Raw genomic sequence first — 18,094 nt, 5'->3', positions numbered from 1 at the left:
CGGCTCAGTGTGCTGTGGCTGCCAAAAAAGCAAACAGAATGTTAGGAATTATTAGGAAGGGAATGGTGAATAAAACGGAAAATGTCATAATGCCTTTGTATCGTTCCATGGTGAGACCGCACCTTGAATACTGTGTGCAATTCTGGTTGCCGCATCTGAAAAAAGATATAGTTGTGATGGAGAAGGTACAGAGAAGAGCAACCACAATGATAAGTGGCATGGAATGGCTGCTCTATGAGGTAAGGCTAAGGAAGTTAGTTAGGGCTGCTCAGTTTGGAGAAGAGATGACTGAGGGGATTTATGATAGAGGTCTACAAAATCATGAAAGGACTTGAAAAAGTTAATGTAAATCAGTTACTTACTCTCTCAGATAATAAAAGGACTAGGGGGCACTCCATAAAGTTAGCAAGTAGCTCATTTAAAACAAACCGTAGTACATTTTATTTCATTCAGCGCATAGTTAAGTTCTGGAATTCATTGCCAGAGGATATGGTTATAGCAGTTAGTGTAACTGGATTTAAAAAAGGTTTGGATAAATTCCTAGAGGAAAAATCCATAAACTGCTATTAATTAATAAGCAATAGTAGCTTGAGATTTATTTTGTTTGGGTACTTGCCAGGTACTTGTGACTTGGATTGGCCACTGTTGGAAACAGGATGCTGGGCTTGATGGACCCTTGGTCTGACCCATTATGGCAATTCTTATGTTCTTATGAATAATGAAGATCCTAGTAATAGAAAAGGGGGACCATGCAGTTGTTGATTCAAGATTTTTTTTTTCTGATTTATAGATTTATTAAAAGGAAAAGTGTATTCTGTGTTAGATTTCTGTTATTTCACAAGTTCTTTAGTAAAGGCTTTGTAAGAACATAAGAACATAAGAAATGGCATGCTGGGTCAAAGCAAAGTCCATTGACCCCACCATCCTGAGTCTGACAGTGGTTTCTCCAGGTTGCAAGTACCTGGCAGATCCCATAAAGTAGATCTAATTCCTGTTATTCACTCCCAAGTATAGCAATAGCTTTTTGTTAGTCTACCTGGTTCATAATGTGTTATGGATTTTTCCTCTGGGAACTTGTCCGAACCTCTTTTAAACCCTGCTATGCTCGTCTCCTTGACCATGTGCTCTGGCAACAGATTCCACCGCTTGTAGTGAAAAAGCCCTTTTCTACAATTTGTTTTCAATCAGCTGGCTGTTAGTTTCATGGAAATGTCCCTTTGTTTTAGTATTATTTGAAAGGCTAAATAACCGTCTTTTATTTACCCATTCCACCCCAATTATGATTTTATAAACTTCTATCATGTCCCCTCCCAGCCATCACTTTTCCAAGCTGACAAGCCCTAACCTGCATAGCCTCTCATCATAGGAGAGATGCTTCAGTCTCCTTACCAATTTTGTCACCCTCCTTTGCAACTTTTCTAGTTACGCTACGTCTTTCTTGAAATAGGTGACCAGAAGTGCACACAGTACTCAGTGCTGATGTGAAGGTGTCCAGCCGCCCTAGGCAGTGACATCATGATGATGTTATATTCCTTCATATTCTCTCCCCCCCCCCCAAGTCACAGTGCCAGAGTCACCAGAGCTCCCTTACCTTGCTGACCAATGCAACCCAACATGCGAGTCCTACAATTTCAATCCTGCCACCCGACTCCTTCACGTTAAAAAGAATACTGCCCTCATGTCCAGCGACAGCACCCTGCCCACTTCTGGCACCCTAGGCAACCACCTAGTTTGCCTATTTCCTCGCACCAGCCCTGACAGTACTCAAGGTGTGGTCACACCATGAGTCAATACAGAGGCAATAAGATATTTTCTGTTTTATTCTCTATTCCTTTTTGGATCATTCCTAACACTCTGTTTGCTTTTCTGACTGCTTCCGTGCACTGAGCCGAGGGTTTCAATATATTGTCCACAAGGATTCCAAGGTCCTTTTCCTGGGTGCTGACTCCTAATATAGAACCCAGCATCATTTACCTGTAGTTGGAGATATTTTGTCCTATGCGTATTGCTTTCCACTTTTCTACATTAAATTTCATCTGCCATCAGTTGCCCAGTCTCCTTGTCTCAAAAGTCCTTCCTTGCAATCCACTGCTTTTTTTTTTTTTTTAACAAATTTAAATAATTTTGTGTCATCCGCACATTTGATCACCTCATTCTTCTTTCCCTTTTCCAGATCATTTATGAAGATGTTAAACAGCACAGGTCCCAGCACCGATTTCTGTGCTACCTCACTAGTGATTTTTCTCCACTTGGAAAATTGACTGTTTAGTCCTTCCCTGCCTTCTATCCCATGCCTTTGTAATTTCCTGAGGAATTTCTCATGGGAGACTTTGCCAAATGCCTACTGAAAGTCAAAATACATTATATCAACTAGTTCACTTTTATCTACATCTTTATTTACATCTTCAAAAATTATAGATTGGTAAGACAAGACTTCCCTTTCATAAAACCACATTCACTCTTTCCCATTAAGCCATATCTATCTATATGACCAGTGATTTTGTTTAAGAATGGCTTCTATCATTGTCCTAAGCACCGATGTTAAGCTCACTGATCTAGTTTCCCTGATCACCCCTTCAGCCCTTTTTAAAATTGGCATCCCATAAGCCACCTTCCAGTCTTCAGGGATCATAAATGAAAGGTTACAGATTATTAGTAACGGGTTAACATTTTCATGTTTTAGTTCTTTTAGAACTCTGTGATGGATGCCAGCTAGCCCTGGTGATTTGTTACTCTTTTGTCAATCTGATCCATTACATCTTCCATTGTCACAGATATTTGTTCTAGTTGCTCACAATCTCCACCATTAAATAATGTTTTAGATGGGTGTGTAGGTTTCCAACATCCTCCTCACTAAAGACAAAAGTAAAGAATTCATTCGGTTTTTCTGCTATTTCTTTGTTCGCCCTGAGCACTCATTTTTGCCCCTTGGTTATCCAGTTGCCCAATGAACTTGCTCACAGGCTTTTGCTTCAGATGGACTTGAAAAAAGCTTTTATTCTTAGCTTTTTCCTCATTTGCAAGCTTTTTCTCAGAGTTTCTCTTGGCTGGTCTAACTACTATTTTGCATTTAACTTGCCAGTGCTTATGCTCTTGCCTATTTTCATCATTTGGGTCTGCTTTCATTTTTGGATGATGCCCTATTAGATTTAAGGGCTTCCTTTACCTCACCATTGTTTGATCTTCCTTCGATCTGGGCTTCCAAACTGATATTTTTAAACAAGTCCATGCTACATGCAAACTTTTAACCCTTGCAACCACTTCTTTTAGCTTTTTTTTTTTTTAACTAATTTCCTCATTCTATTATAGTCTCTGTGAGAATGGCCGAGCAATATCTTGGAGGCTGGAGCAGTAAGCGCATTGATTCCAGCCTGTTCTCATGCACTTTTAACTTTTATTAGCATACAGAGCAAATAACATAAATCATAACTGCCTACCTCTGCAGTATATATGCAACTCAGCTTCAGAGAGGGTCAGGAGCTCCTTGCTCCTAGAGACTTGGGGGCCCTAATCCCAGCTGGGCTCACATTCTTAAGGACACAGCAGGGTCCCACCCTTAGAGCCTTCTCCCTCTATGGAATTTAAGGTGGACCAGGCTCAATGTCCGGTCCTGTACAAGTTTTTAAAGGGGAAAGCCAGGAGCACTCTGCCACAGTCTCCTTTTTTAGAGTTTGATACTACTGTAGTAGTATTACTTAATGTCCTCCCTCCAGTGATTATGTAAAATTTGATTGCATTACGATTGTTATTGCTTAGCAGCCCCACCACAGTAAACCCTCATAGCAGATTGTGCATTCCACTGAGGACTAGATCTAAAATCGATGCCCCTCTTGTGAGTTTTAGGACCAGCTGCCCCATGAAGCTGTCATTTTTGGCATCTAGAAACCTAACTTCTCTATCATGTCCCGAGGAGACATTGACCCAGTCAATATCAGGATAATTGAAATCTCCCATTAATGAGTTGCCAAATTTATTTGCTTTTTTAATTTCAGCTAGCATTTCACACTCTGTACCTTCATTTTGGCCAGGTATTGGGTAGTATACACTTACTGCTATGCTCTTACCCATGAAACATGGAATTTCTATGCATAAGGACTCCACACTTTATTTTCTTTCCTATAGGATTTTTATCATGCTTGACTCTGTTGCGATGCTGCTCGTGGGGCCCATTCCGCAAGCAGCCTCTCACCTCTGGCCCAAAGCTGCCGCAGGCCTCTCCCACCTCTGCGGCTGAGGAGCCACCACCGTCGCCGCCAGACCTTGCTTCCTGCGTGGCCTGGACTGCTGCGCCGTTGCCGCCGCCATGTTTCGCAGTGGGCCTGCCCCGTTGCGAGCTCCTACATCTTAAGTGGCTGGAGCCGCCCTCGAGTCTCTCCATCTTTGCGGCAGAAAAGCCGCTGTTGCTGCCGCTTGTTGGCTGGATGCCGACCCTGCTCTTCCTGTGCAGCAGGGGAGCTGCCACTGATCCTCTTCTTCCATGGCAGGGATACCACCAGCAATGCTGCTGCCTCCACCTATCCTTGGGCTCCTGCATAGGTGCGTGCACTCACCTCTCTTTAAAATGTAAAGGGCCAGTGGTAGGAAAAGCCCCACGGCCCCATCAGATGATGTCATCAGCCAGTTCTTTCACTAGCCATATAAAAGGCTCTGCTTCCACTCCTCGGGGCCCTTTGCATCGGATCTTCACAGTTGCCTGTGGTCTCTCTCCAGTCAAGGTCCTCTGTGGTCTTCTTGTGTCTAGATGGCTCTTCATTGGATGTTCCTGGTGTTTCTGGTCTTGTTCCTCATCGGAGCTCCTTTGTCACCTGTCCTGTGTTCCTGGTGTTCCAGGTTCCTGATGTTCCGTGTTCTTGATGTTCCGTGTTCCAGTCCTGGTCCTGATGTTCTAGCTTCTGGCTCTTCGTCCTGCTTCCAGGTTTCTTTCTCATCCACCTTTCCTGGTGTGCCACCGTCGTGTCCGTGACCAGCCCATGGGGGGTTGTGTAGGACACTTCGTGGCACAAGGCCTGTCTTCATGTCTGCAGTGCAAGTATCCAGAAGGCTCTTGCTTTTAATGCCGAGGTCTTTTTCTGAATCCGAGTTCTGAATCCTGAGTCTTGAATCCTTGAATCCTGTTCCTGGTCTTTGGAGTACCTTGTTTCTGCTTCTGTCCATGCCCTACACTCAAGCCAGAGCCTGCTCCACTCATCATGGTCCGTGACCAGCCATGGGCAACTGTGTAGGGCGCGCCTCAGTGCTTGCCTCTCCTGAATCTTCGTCATGTTTCCAGCTTCAAGTCTTCATCTTCTCATCTGGTGTCTGCTTCGCTTCCGGCGTGGTCTGCGACCAGCCATGGGTGGCTGTATAGGGCATGCTGCGGTGCAGTACTTGCCCTGTACAGTGCTTGAATCCTGAATCCAAACCTGAATCTTCCAAGTTCCTTGAGTCCTCATCTGAGTCTTCCAAGTTCCTCGAGTCCTCGTCTGAATCTTCCAAGTTCCTCAGTTCCACCTCTCGTCATGTTTCTGCCCTCAGCCTCCGTCTGGCCTCACATCCCTCTAGAGCAAGTGACTACACCCCCGTGTTTGCAACAGACTCTATTTCATATTTTGCATATAGTGCCAACCCTCTATCACTTTGATCTGCCCTATCATGATAATATTGAGGTTCATGTTCAAAACAATTTAATCGGCTAATTCAGAAGTTAGCCAGCTAAATGAATATTTGGGCAAATATCTGGCTAAATTCTAGCTGCTTAGAAGGCTAAGTTAGGAGTGTTCTGGGGGTGTAACTGGGAGGAGTTGAGTTAGCTGGCTAATTTTTTAACCAGCTAACTCCAGTATTCAGAGTTAGCTGGATGACTTAGCTGGCTAAGTTTGTTTGGACCAAAGGGCTGACCTAAAGTTAGGTGGCTATAGTTAGCTGACTAACTTTAATATAGCTGGCTATATTCAATAATGCAGTTTCACTGTTGAATATACCTCCAAAGTTAGCCAGATACATTTATATGGCTAACTTTGCTAGCCGGAGTGTATTTGAATATGGACGTCTGTATTTATACCTTGGTATCACAGTGTCCCATCAATTATCCTCCTGCAACCACATCTCTGAAAGGCCTATACCAGGGGTGGCCAACCTGTGGCTTGGGAGCCACATGTGGCTCTTTCATGTGTAAAATGTGGATCTTGCTCTCCTGGCCATATGGCCATTGAATAGCTCTACAGAGGACAGGAGACGAGGGGCTGGAACAGGAAGCACACACAATAGAACAGTGAAGAACCATTCTGATCCAGCCCCCTCGTGACCTCACAGTGCTGCTGGTTGCTGCAGAGACAGAAGGAGAGGCTGGAGTAGGGATCACAGGGTTTTCTCTGTTCATCCCAGATCTACTCTCTCCCCTCCTCCCCCATCTGCAATCAGCAACAGTGGAGGACAAGAGAGGAGGGAAGGGGGTGAGGCTGGAGCTGACAGGGCAGCAAAGAAGAGCCAGTCAGCTCCATGCTCCAGGTCTCATCATCTTTTCCAAGCCCCACTCCACCTGCCTCCTGAATTAGAGAGCTCTTATCTGCTGCCTGGAGGGTAGGAGCTGGAATACAAACAGAGCCAGGCTTAACAGCTCACTGACCTCCCAAGACTTGGGATTCAGGTAACAGCAGAGGGAGTCACCCAGAGCTCTGGTTAGACCAGAATAATTTGTGGCAAGAGAAAAGGCGGTGAATGCTAAAAGGGGGGTGAGGAGAGAAGGGGGTTAATGTAGTTGATGGGTACTTGCAGGATCAGTGCATGAAATGAATGTTGGGGAGATGAGAAGTGTGAATGCTTGAAGGAGATGTGGTGCAAGAGGGGATGAATGCTGCAACATTTTTTTTTTTTGGGGGGGGGGGGAGCAGCAGAAGCAGAATCTTTTGTGGGGAAGATAAGGGAAGGGGATGAATATTGCTTCTCTCCCAGTCTCCTTGAAAGTCAGCAGTACAAATTGGACTGTATGGCATTTCAATCCTACCCAAGATCCATGCTGCCACCTGTCCTGCAGTAGGTGGGATGAGACCAGGACTGGGGTGAGGGAAATAGAGAGAAGGCTGGGATAAGATGATGTATAAGAGTCATGTGGGGGGTGTGGAGGAGGCATGAGCGTTCGCTGGATGGGGATAGAAGGCGGTTCAAAAGAATGGGAGGGGGAGTTTGTCTGTGCAGGAAAGTCAGTGGTGGTGACTGTGGGGAGGGTGAAAAAAATAGAGATGGTGTCAGGATGGGCAAAGGTAGTGATGACAGGGGAGGTATGAGAGCCAGAGGGGCTTAAAAGGCAGGAAGAATGAGGATGGGTGATAGTCATAGGTAGTGAAGGTGGGAGGAGGTGAGAGAGCTGGAGAAAGTAAAAGGGGAGAGGGAAGGTAACAGAGCTAGAAGGGGTGAGAAAGCCAAAGATGATTGGAGGGGGGAAGGATTTGAAAGAGACACATAGTGGGGGTGGGGGATGGGGAGGAGTGCAAGAGGGAGTGATTACTTCTGGCGAGAGGTCTTGGAAAGGGGTGCATGTTGGGGGAGAGGGAGTGGGAGTGTGAGAGCCAGAAGGGATAATGAGGACAAAGGACGTACGCAAGAGAACCAGAAAGTGCACTGAAGAGGAGGGTTCAGAGGGAGAGAGAGAGAGAGAGCAAAGGGGCAGAGGAGAAAGTAAGAGTGGGTGGGGGCAGAGAGCAGAGAGTGAGGAGGGGGAACAAAGTAGCACAAGTGGTGTGAAGGGAAGTGTTAATGTTGGAGCCACAGAACCCCCTTTCATTGTTCTTGAAGGGTTTAGGGACTGTTGTGCTGGGGCTACCAAGAGAGACACTGGCAGGAACACTGACAGGGAACTGAGAGATACTAATGGTTATTAGAGAGAGAGAGAGAGAGAGAAAACCAGACACTGGAGAGGACATGACAGGGCAGAACATGATGGAGAGAAAAATGGAGATACTACTCACAGGGTAGGAGGATTGTGATAGATGCTGGTGGGGACAGGGTGAGCGGACTGAAAGACTGGTGGGGATAGGGTAGGCAAATTGAGAAAGAGACTGATAGGAGGATTGAGAGACTGGGGGAATAGCATGGGAACTGAGAGAGTGAGAGAGAGACTAGTGGGGAAGGGTGGGGGAATTGAGAGAGACTAGCGGGAGCAGCATGTGATTGAGAGAGACTGGTGAGGATAGATTTAGGGGACTAAAAGAGACTGGTGGGGGGATTAATAGAGACTGCTGAGAACAGAATGGGATTAAAAAAAATCAGTAGGACCAGGGTGGGAGGATTGAGAGAGCGAGAGATACTGATGTAAGGGGGTACTCTACTCCCTCTCTCATCTGTTGAAAATGTGAGGCGCATTGGTATTGTGCATTCCAAATTCTTGACTCTTGGTGTGTGTGAAAGGATGGCCACCCCTGCCGAATTGCTTACTTTTGGCATCGGTAATTTGTTTTCTAACCGTAATTAAGATTTTTTTCTGTTTGGGATTCCTATGCTACTAGGGTAAGTATGTGTTTCAGAGAGTATACGTATGAGGTAGAGACTGACATTTGGGTAGGTGTTTTGGGGAGGTTTTTTTGCTCTTAAATTGTGCTGACATCACAGCTTGAGCATGTTCAATGACGTTTCCCCTCCTTTTTCTATAGGGCTGGGGTGATCAACTCTGATCCTCGAGAGCCACAAAAGGGATCTTTTCAGGATATCCATAGCGAATATTCATAAGATCCATTTGCATGCAATAGAGGCAGTGCAAGCAAATCTATCTCATGCATTTTCATTGTGGATAAGCTGAAAACCTGGCCTGTATGTGGCTCTTGAGGACAGGAGCTGGCCACCCCTGTTACAGGGGATTGATATCACCAGAGTTCTTTGCATATCCATAAAGGATTAAGTGCTTGCATAGGAAAATGGTGCAGCCCATACAGTCTGCAGCCCTGAGGTATGTAGGATGAAGTGCCTTGTTATATTCCCCCTTTCACCTTCGTTGCCTGAAGTTGTCCTACCACATACCCTCTGCTCCAGTTTTGAACAAAAATAAATTGCTGGCCTTCCTGAATAACAATTCACCTCATCTTCCTTTCTAGCCTTAAAATAGTTGATTTGATCCCTTGCTGAATAAAGCGACAGTGGTAGCACATTTTATTGGATAACACAAGCCTAGTCCTTGGTTAAGCATGAAACAAAATCATTAAGAATCCTTATGGAATCACCTAGCTCATTTGGTCTCACAAAAAAAATAAAAATAAAAATAGATTTATGCACATGGTTCTTTTCCGTTGGGGGATAGAATTACTCTGTTAGGCCCTCGGGTGAATGTCAGAGCCTCAGTGCACCTTCTCAACTTGGTGTGTTAATCAGCATATAGGACACAGGAAGTGTGGCTCCCAGCGTCTCTTTTCTGAGAAAAATGGCAAAGAGAATACTTACAGTCCATTTACAGTTTCCTTGAAAAGGCAGATCACACACAGATTTCAGGTGCAATTTTCATATAGATAGTGAAATTCCACTGGATAACATTGGTAAAAAAAAAAAAAAAAGCACTTCTCCTGCTACAAACTTTAAACACAGCTATTACAGTAACAAGCTTCTTAGCTTGGGAGGAGGCATTTTTGGGGGTCAAAGTAGATAGAGGCCAGCAAGGACTCATCCACACTTGAATATTTTGGATGTCTGACAATGTTTCCATTTCTCTAGGGCTGTTAATACATCTGGAACACCATGTTGGTAGGTTCCTTAGGTCAGAGCACAAACAGTTCCCTACTCACATGCTCGATACCCGTCCTCAGAAGTTTCTCCTTCACTGGATAGAAAGCTCAAACTGCTTTTGTAGCAGGAGGGAAGAGGTTTTACAGCTTGACAGAATTCTTCCTGACTCTATTGGTGTGAGTCCAGGGGAGATGGCTTCCCCCCCCCACCCCAGCTCCTTGCCACCTTCTCCCCACTCTACTGTGAGAACTGGAATTTACCTCCTGTTTCTCAGAGGGGTGAGCTCAGAATGGAAACTTTCCTCTCAAGGGCTCCGCCCTCCCACCTACTGGCGGAATGTAGACACTGCGCTCCCAGATAGGGAATGGAAGACACTGCAGCATTCTCCTTCTCTCAGGAACGTATTTACCCCATACTGGTTCTACAGCAGGAGTGAGGGTTCCCCACACTTTATTTTTTTTTGAGTTTCTTGAATTTCTTAGAAGTGTAGGGAACCCTTATTCCTGCTGTAGAACCAGTATGGGGTAAATACATTCTTTAATGTTTCCAAAAGCTTTTCCTGTGCAATCACTCTCCCCACCATGAATCTAAACAAATCAAACACTGTTGTGCTGAGCAGGGACATTGCTAGGCAGGGTAAACAGGACCTGTGCCCTGATTCTAGGGGCTATTTTTGGCCTTCGAGTTCCTTCTTCCAGCTCATTTTGAAGCAGCACTGGGGTTCTGGTGCCATAAGCCTTCACTCACAACCGCTCTGCATCATCCCCAGCCCTAGCCAACTCAGGCAGCACTTGCCACTGGACCAGCCTCGTTGCCCCCATTTATTTGATTTATATTCCACCTTTCAGACTGGAACCAGGGCTGGGATTCTGCTGCCTTGAGCCTTCTTTCACAACTATCCAGGGATTTCCCCCCCTATTTTAAAAGATCCTTCCTCCCACTGTTCCTGGTTTGGTAATTGTAGCAATGATCCTAAGGCCAGGAGCCATGCACCAGGGCTCCTTCCAGTACCCTGCATCATGGCCCTTAAATCCAGCTACCAGGTACCACTGATCTTACCTCCCTCCCCCCTGAGACTGTGGATGCTGTCTCTTCAGCATCAGCAACCTCAGCTGACCCATGGTGGGGAAGACCCAAGACAGGGATTAAAGTCGGGTCCTTCTACTGCCTGCACCAGGCTGATCCAGTGCCCCGATTCTATTTGAAAGCATCTCAAATTGGCAAGCCTTGCATTCAGATGCAGGGCTCCAACAATGCAGTCAGAAACCTAGAGCAGGCAACAGTGGCATGAGGCCAACAGTGTATGTAGTAGGAGTGTTGAAGAAGTATGTGCATGCATGCCATTGTCCCCCTAGCAATTGTTATGTTTTGGTATGGATGTGAACCCTGGGCCGAGGTGAGAGACGACTCTGCCCACAGGGAGGAGCCCTGTCGGCCTCATCGTTGGTAGGCACAGTCTCAGAGGCTTAGGACACAGCTGTAAGAGAGACTTTATTATACAGGAGAAAGAGCAGAACCCGTGGAGTGGGGAACTGCAGTTAAAGGACAGTTCTTGAGCAGAACCTGTGGAGCGGGGACTGCGGTTGAGATACAGTTCTTGAGCGAGATACCTCAGATGTAGATATCCGGTAGTGACCTGCGGAGCAGGATATGCCAGGCAGCCTTCTCAGTAGTGAAGCAATACCTCAGGTGTGCAGATCCGGTAGTGCCCTGCAGCACGGGGTATGCCGAGGATGACTGCACAATGATGGTGATGCTGAGGTAGTAAGAGGTACGGAAGTTCAGAAGGTTCCTGAAGAAGTTGAGACAGAAATCTGCAGCGCAGGGTATGGAGAAGTGAATCCTGCCGAGGAGGATGTGGTAGTGGCCCAAGGCACGGGGTACACCACAGGGGATCCCAGCAAGGCTTGGTAGAGTTGAAGTGCGAAGAAAGTACTCACGAGACGTGGTTCCAAGGGAAGTCCTGAGAAATAGAACAAACAGGGGTTCAAAGGCAGGAAGGCATCTGAGGAGCGGATAGCCTGGGAACGCGAAGAGCCTCCAAGGAGCGGATACTCACAGCGTTCACACAACAATCCAGGAACTGGAACCGGAAGTCCAAGTGAAGTGGATTCAGCAACGAGAAACTCCTTGCTAACTCGTCAGTGCATAGGGCCGATCTGCTTAAGTACAGGTAGCAAGACTACATCATTCAGAGGGGATACCCCTGAGGTTCCTGCCATGACTTGTACATAGCTGGCCTATGCGCACGAGCACCAATGTGACTCCAGAAGCAAGATGGTGGTTGGCAGTGCCCATGCTGCCCCGGGAATGCCAGGGAGGTTGGCGGTGACCTGGCGGTGACCTGGCGGAGACCGCCACTTGTCCCAGATTTGATGGTGCAGCGAAAAAAGAGGTGAACATGAGAGGTCGCAGCCATCTGCGACCGACGGGTGCAACAGCAATCTTTCCATCACCTCTATTCTCAGTGCTAGCTTATGAAAGTTAGCACAGGTGCTGTAAGTAGAGGAGGAGGCAATGGCAGGATCACCACTGGGGCAGTGAGTATGCATGCATTTACTGCTTCAGTGGCCCTGTGGCATACCCTAAGCTGTTTTCTGCTGAGGGAAAGCTCTGGAGGATGCTTATTGAAGCTAGGGGGAGAGGAAGCACAGGGCATCACTGGAAGAGCATAACTGAGGTTGGAGGGAACATTAGAGGATGATGAATGAGGCTCTGGGGGAACTACAGGGGGAGGGAGATGAAGAGGATCTGAGAAGGGGAAGCATTAAGGAAGGAAGGGAGGGACTGAAATGGGAAGATGGAGGAATGTGATTCACAGAAAGGGAGAGATAGAAGGTAGAGGGCTTAGATGAAGTTGAGATTCATAGAAGCGTGGGAAAGGCAAGCAAGTGCTTAAGAATGAAAGAAAACGAGGGGATGAAGAGACAGGGAGATGGAAGGCTGTGAGATGAAAGTGAAGATAGTGTATGCAGTACAGCCATCTGACGATATGGTGCCAGCCTTGGGACCAGCTGGCATCAGTTTTGAACCAAGAACCAGGGAGACAGGAGCAGCTGGGCATTGCTTCTGCCCCTTTCTTCTTAGGAAACCTGAGCAGAAGGAGTACGTGCTGTCCAGAGGGGATGGGGAGCACCATGGTTTTTATTGTTTTCTTTTGGATTTTTTTAAAACTTACAGTAATGTTTGTATCGGTTCAGCAAACAAACCAAACCAAAATAACCATTAAATCAATTGAAACCACATTTTAAAAAAATACACCCTGAAATGAAAAAGCAAAGCAATCTTTTTCTCCGGCACATCCCTATCTAACAATGCCTCTGTTTCTGGTCCTTGTTGAAAAATCATGCAGGCCTCGCACTGAGATATGTAGAGTATAGAGATGTGCAGGAGGAAAACAAATTGTTTTGTTTCAAAATTCATTTCGTGGGGACCCCAATTCATTTCTTTAGTTTTAAAATGAAAAAAAAAATTGTATTTCTATTTAATTTGATTTTCATTTGCCATTAATGTCAATGGGGGAAGCATTGCAGTGTATATTGGGCTCCAGAATTGGGATTGTCTAATTAATTGTCTTAGAAATCATGAGAAAAAATCATCAGAAGGGGAAATGAACTCCATTGTACCTAGAAAGACTGTGGGTACTGGATAGTGGCACAAAAAGTGGCATGCATAGCTTAAGACTCCATAAAAGGGCAAAGGGGTACCAGCGTTGCAGGAGTTCTCCAAATCATTGTGAGAAGAGCAAAAAAAAGATTGCAGCAAATGTGGGATGAACACCTCAAGGCTCCAAAGAGGGCACCAGCAAACAGTGACATGAAACCTTGATGGGATCTCGAGTGGCAAACTGGCACCAGAAGTGGCACCAGCATCCTCAGGCAGCATGGAGGGGGGAATAAAGCAGAAAAGGTGTCAGAAAAAAAACAAGGCAGGCTCTGATAAAGGGGCCAGGCAGCACAAAGAATGACTTTAAGACTCCAAAACAACATGAGAGGTGCAAAGCAGTTCCCCACACTGGCAAGGTGTAAGGTCTAGGGTACAAAAACAAGGCACAGTGACAAAGAGAATTGCAGGGTTCAAGGTCTGGGCATGGAAGCAAGGTTCAAAGGCGCAAATACGCCAATTCCTGGTTCTGTGGTTCTGCCTCAGTTCTCTTGTACTATTCTAACCTCTTATGGCATTCAGTACAGTGAATGGTTTCTTTTGAGGATCTTTTGAATTGTGCCAGTCTTTCTTCCTCTTAATGGATGCTTTTTTGAACAAATCACCCCAGTGTAATCAACCATCAATCAGGGTGGGAGAACCAAGCTGACATTGTCTAGGGGCCGGAGAAAAAGATGTAGTAGAGAACAGGTGTTGTGCCATAGTAGTGAAACCTGTGTATTTTTTTGACCATTGTAAAAAGTTTTTTTCTGGGAACAAAACATCCCAGGCCAGAATAACACAAACCATAGAAACATAGAAACATAGAAACATAGAAATGACGGCAGAAGAAGACCAAACGGCCCATCCAGTCTGCCCAGCAAGCTTCACATTTTTTTCTCATACTTATCTGTTTCTCTTAGCTCTTTGGTTCTATTTCCCTTCCACCCCCACCATTAATGTAGAGAGCAGTGATGGAGCTGCAACCAAGTGAAATATCAAGCTTGATTAGTTAGGGGTAGTAGGGGTAGTAACCGCCGCAATAAGCAAGCTACAACCCATGTTTATTTGTTTTACCCAGACTGTGTTATTCAGCCCTTATTGGTTGTTTTTCTTCTCCCCTGCCGTTGAAAGCAGGGAGCTATGCTGGATATGCGTGTAGTATCAGTTTTTCTTCTCCCCTGCCGTTGAAGTAGAGAGCTATGCTGGATATGCGTGAAGTATCAGTTTTTCTTCTCCCCTGCGGTTGAAGCAGGATATGCATTGAAAGTGAAGTATCAGGCTTATTTGGTTTGGGGTAGTAACCGCCGTAACAAGCCAGCTACTCCCCGCTTTGTGAGTGCGAATCCTTTTTTCTTCTCCCCTGCCGTTGAAGCAGAGAGCTATGCTGGATATGCGTGAAGTATCAGTTTTTCTTCTCCCCTGCCGTTGAAGCAGAGAGCTATGCGTGAAGTATCAGTTTTTCTTCTCCCCTGCCGTTGAAGCAGAGAGCTATGCTGGATATGTATTGAAAGTGAAGTATCAGGCTTATTTGGTTTGGGGTAGTAACCGCCGTAACAAGCCAGCTACTCCCCACTTTGTGAGTGTGAATCCTTTTTTCCACATTTCCTCTTGCTGTTGTAGCTTAGAGTGATGTTGGAGTCACAGTAACCATGTGTATGTTTATTGAATAAGGGTATTATCTCCAGGCAGTAGCCGTCATTCTGGCGAGCCACCCACTCTTTATTGACGGCCTCTTGATTTTATGGATCCACAGTGTTTATCCCACGCCCCTTTGAAGTCCTTCACAGTTCTGGTCTTCACCACTTCCTTCGGAAGGGCATTCCAGGCATCCTCCACCCTCTCCGTGAAGAAATACTTCCTGACATTGGTTCTGAATCTTCCTCCCTGGAGCTTCAAATCGTGACCCCTGGTTCTGCTGATTTTTTTTCCTATGGAAAAGGTTTGTCGTTGTCATTGGATCATTAAAACCTTTCAAGTATCTGAAAGTCTGTATCATATCACCTCTGCTCCTCCTTTCCTCCAGGGTGTACATATTTAGATTCTTCAATCTCTCCTCATAAGTCATTTGATGAAGACCTTCCACCTTTTTGGTCACCCTTCTCTGGACCGCCTCCATCTTGTCTCTGTCTCTTCGGAGATACGGTCTCCAGAAACTGAACACAATACTCCAGGTGAGGTCTCACCAAGGACCTGTACAAGGGGATAATCACTTCCCTTTTCTTACTCGATATTCCTCTCTCTATGCAGCCCAGCATTCTTCTGGCTTTAGCTATCGCCTTGTCACATTGTTTCGCCGACTTCAGATCATTAGACACCATCACCCCAAGGTCTCTCTCCTGCTCCGTGCACATCAGCCTTTCTCCCCCCATCGAATACAGTTCATTCGGATTTCCACTCCCCATATGCATGACTTTGCACTTCTTGGCATTGAATGTCAGCTGCCATGTCTTCGACCACTCTTCCATCTTCCTTAAATCCCGTCTCATTCTCTCCACTCCTTCCGGCGTGTCCACTCTGTTGCAGATCTTAGTGTCATCCGCAAAAAGACATACCTTACCTTCTATCCCTTCCGCAATGTCGCTCACAAAGATATTGAAAAGGACCGGTCCCAACACCGATCCCTGCGGTACACCGCTTAAAACCGCTCTCTCTTCAGAGAGAGTTCCATTTACCATACCAAGAAGAAACCAAAGCAAATGATGGAACAACATCTCAAGATTCCAAAGGAAGGCACCAGCAACAATAAGATGAACCCTTGATGGCATTTTGAATGGCAAACTGACAACAAAAGTAGCATCAGCATCCTAAGGCAGCATAGAGGGGAATGAAGCAGAAAAGGTGGCATAAAAATCCAAGGCAGGCTCTGCTAAAGGGACCAAACAGCAGAAAGAGTAGCGTCAAGACTCCAAAGCAACACGAGAAGTGCAAAACAGCCCCCCAAACTAGCAAGCTGTAAGATTTGGAGTACGACAGCAAGGCACAGTGGCAAAGAGAACTGCAAAGTTCAAAGTCTGTGCATGGAAACAAGGGTGAGTGGCTCAAAGACCCCCAAGGTGTAGGGTGGAATTTGGATTTTCTTGCGAAATGGGCTTTCCAAATTAAAATTGTATCATATTTAGTACATGAAAATGGTTTCACAATGATAGGAGGTTTATAATAAGTTGTGAAGGTTGTTTTTTATAGAAAAAAGCTCCCATATTCTGTAGCTGAGCTCTAGCTGTTGTATTTTGTGATTTTATGGTTTTGCATGAGTTCTCTTATACTAATCTGACCTCTTATAACATTCAGTACAGTAAATGGTTTCTCTTGAGCATTTTGGGCTGGATTTTAAGAGGTACGCGTGGGCGTACATTTGTGCGTGCAACCCGGCACGCACAAATGTATGCCCAATTTTATAACATGCGCGCACAGCCGCGTGCATGTTATAAAATCTGGGGTCCACATGCGCAAGGGGGTGCACACTTGTGCACCTTGCGTGCACCGAGTCCTAGGTACCTGGTGGTCCAGTGGGGGTCTCGGGAGCGATCTCCCGCTCTCGGGCCGTCGGCTGCCACTAATCAAAATGGCGCCGATGGCCTTTGCCCTTACCATGTGACAGGGTATCCGTGCCATTGGCCGGCCCCTGTCACATGGTAGGAGCACTGGATGGCCCGTGCCATTTTGATTAGTGGCAGCTGACGGCCCGGGAGTGGGAGATCACTCCCGGGACCCCCACTGGACCACCAGGTACCTGTAAAATGTTTTTGGGGGGGTCTGGAGGGTGGGGGAAGCAAAGGGATTAGTTTTAAAGAGTCAGGGTGGGTTTAGGGGTTATTTTTGTGTGCCGTTTTTCCTGCCCTCCCCCAAAACGATAAGAGAACCCCCACGATCAATATTGTGGGGTTTTCCTATCGTTTCGGGGGAGCCCCTGATTTCTGACGATTTTGAAAATATCGATGATATTTTCAATCGTCCGAAGCCCGATTCACATCCCTAGCAGTAATTGCTCCCTATCAGAAAAAGTGGCCCTCTTATATGCTCTTTGGATGACACGAGTGGGATACCTTCTGTCCAAAAATCTGCCGTGTAATTGATCGGCTTGCTTGTGAAACTCTTTAATGTCAGAGCACAATCTCCGGATCCGGATCAGCATCACAGTATCCAGTGCACAGTGATAGGTTGAACTGAATACATATCCGTCCTACCCATGTCTGCTAGCTGGATGTTCTATAATTTGTATCAATTCCTAACTGTACACCTGTTGTTCTATTAATTTATATGAGACCATATAAATCATTCAATTCAAAATGAATGAAACAAATAGGATTCACTGAATTTGAAGGCCCCTCAATTCGTTTCAGGGACTCCCAAAAGAAAAAAATTGAACCCAGTTTGTTTCTTTTTCCCATTCGTTTTAAATTAATGCACATCTCTAGAAGAGTATGAGCATTGTATAAGCAACTGAAGAGTGGATTCAGGGAAGAAGATTTTGATGGTCATGATAAAAGTTTTTTTACTTTTTAAATCTAGAATTATGTGAAAGCAAAAAAGTAAAATATGTTAGTTGAAAAAGAGACATAGATCAGAAGCTGAGAAAAATAACTAAAACACAGACCAGTATGATATTTAGAAAAATCTAGGTAGCCCAGCTGTGATAGGATGAGCTTCAAGGAAGAAATGTATTGGAAATATTTCAAGGAAGTCCTGAACTGTCTACATTCTGCACGATGGTCCTGTGTGGCTAACAGCTCAGCCTTTCTTTTTCTCCATACTAGCACCAGATGGA

The 18,094-nt window shown here is 45.7% G+C and overlaps 1 protein-coding gene across 3 annotated transcripts in view; it reads left to right on the top strand.

Annotated features, from left to right (window-relative positions):
* Positions 1-18,094, top strand: part of RNF152 (ring finger protein 152) — a 130,554-nt gene that overhangs the window by 41,434 nt on the left and 71,026 nt on the right. The window contains exon 1 of one of the 3 annotated variants that reach the window (XM_029590483.1): positions 6,331-6,625. The exons of the other annotated variants lie outside the window; for them this stretch is intronic. The gene's annotated coding sequence lies outside the window, so the exon portion shown is untranslated. Of the gene's footprint in view, positions 1-6,330; positions 6,626-18,094 lie in introns of those variants that run through there. 3 annotated transcript variants of the gene reach the window in all.

The sequence above is a fragment of the Rhinatrema bivittatum genome, chromosome 2 (assembly GCF_901001135.1).
Source record: "Rhinatrema bivittatum chromosome 2, aRhiBiv1.1, whole genome shotgun sequence".
Lineage (NCBI taxonomy): Eukaryota > Metazoa > Chordata > Amphibia > Gymnophiona > Rhinatrematidae > Rhinatrema > Rhinatrema bivittatum.
This window is presented reverse-complemented; position numbering and strand designations above follow the sequence as displayed.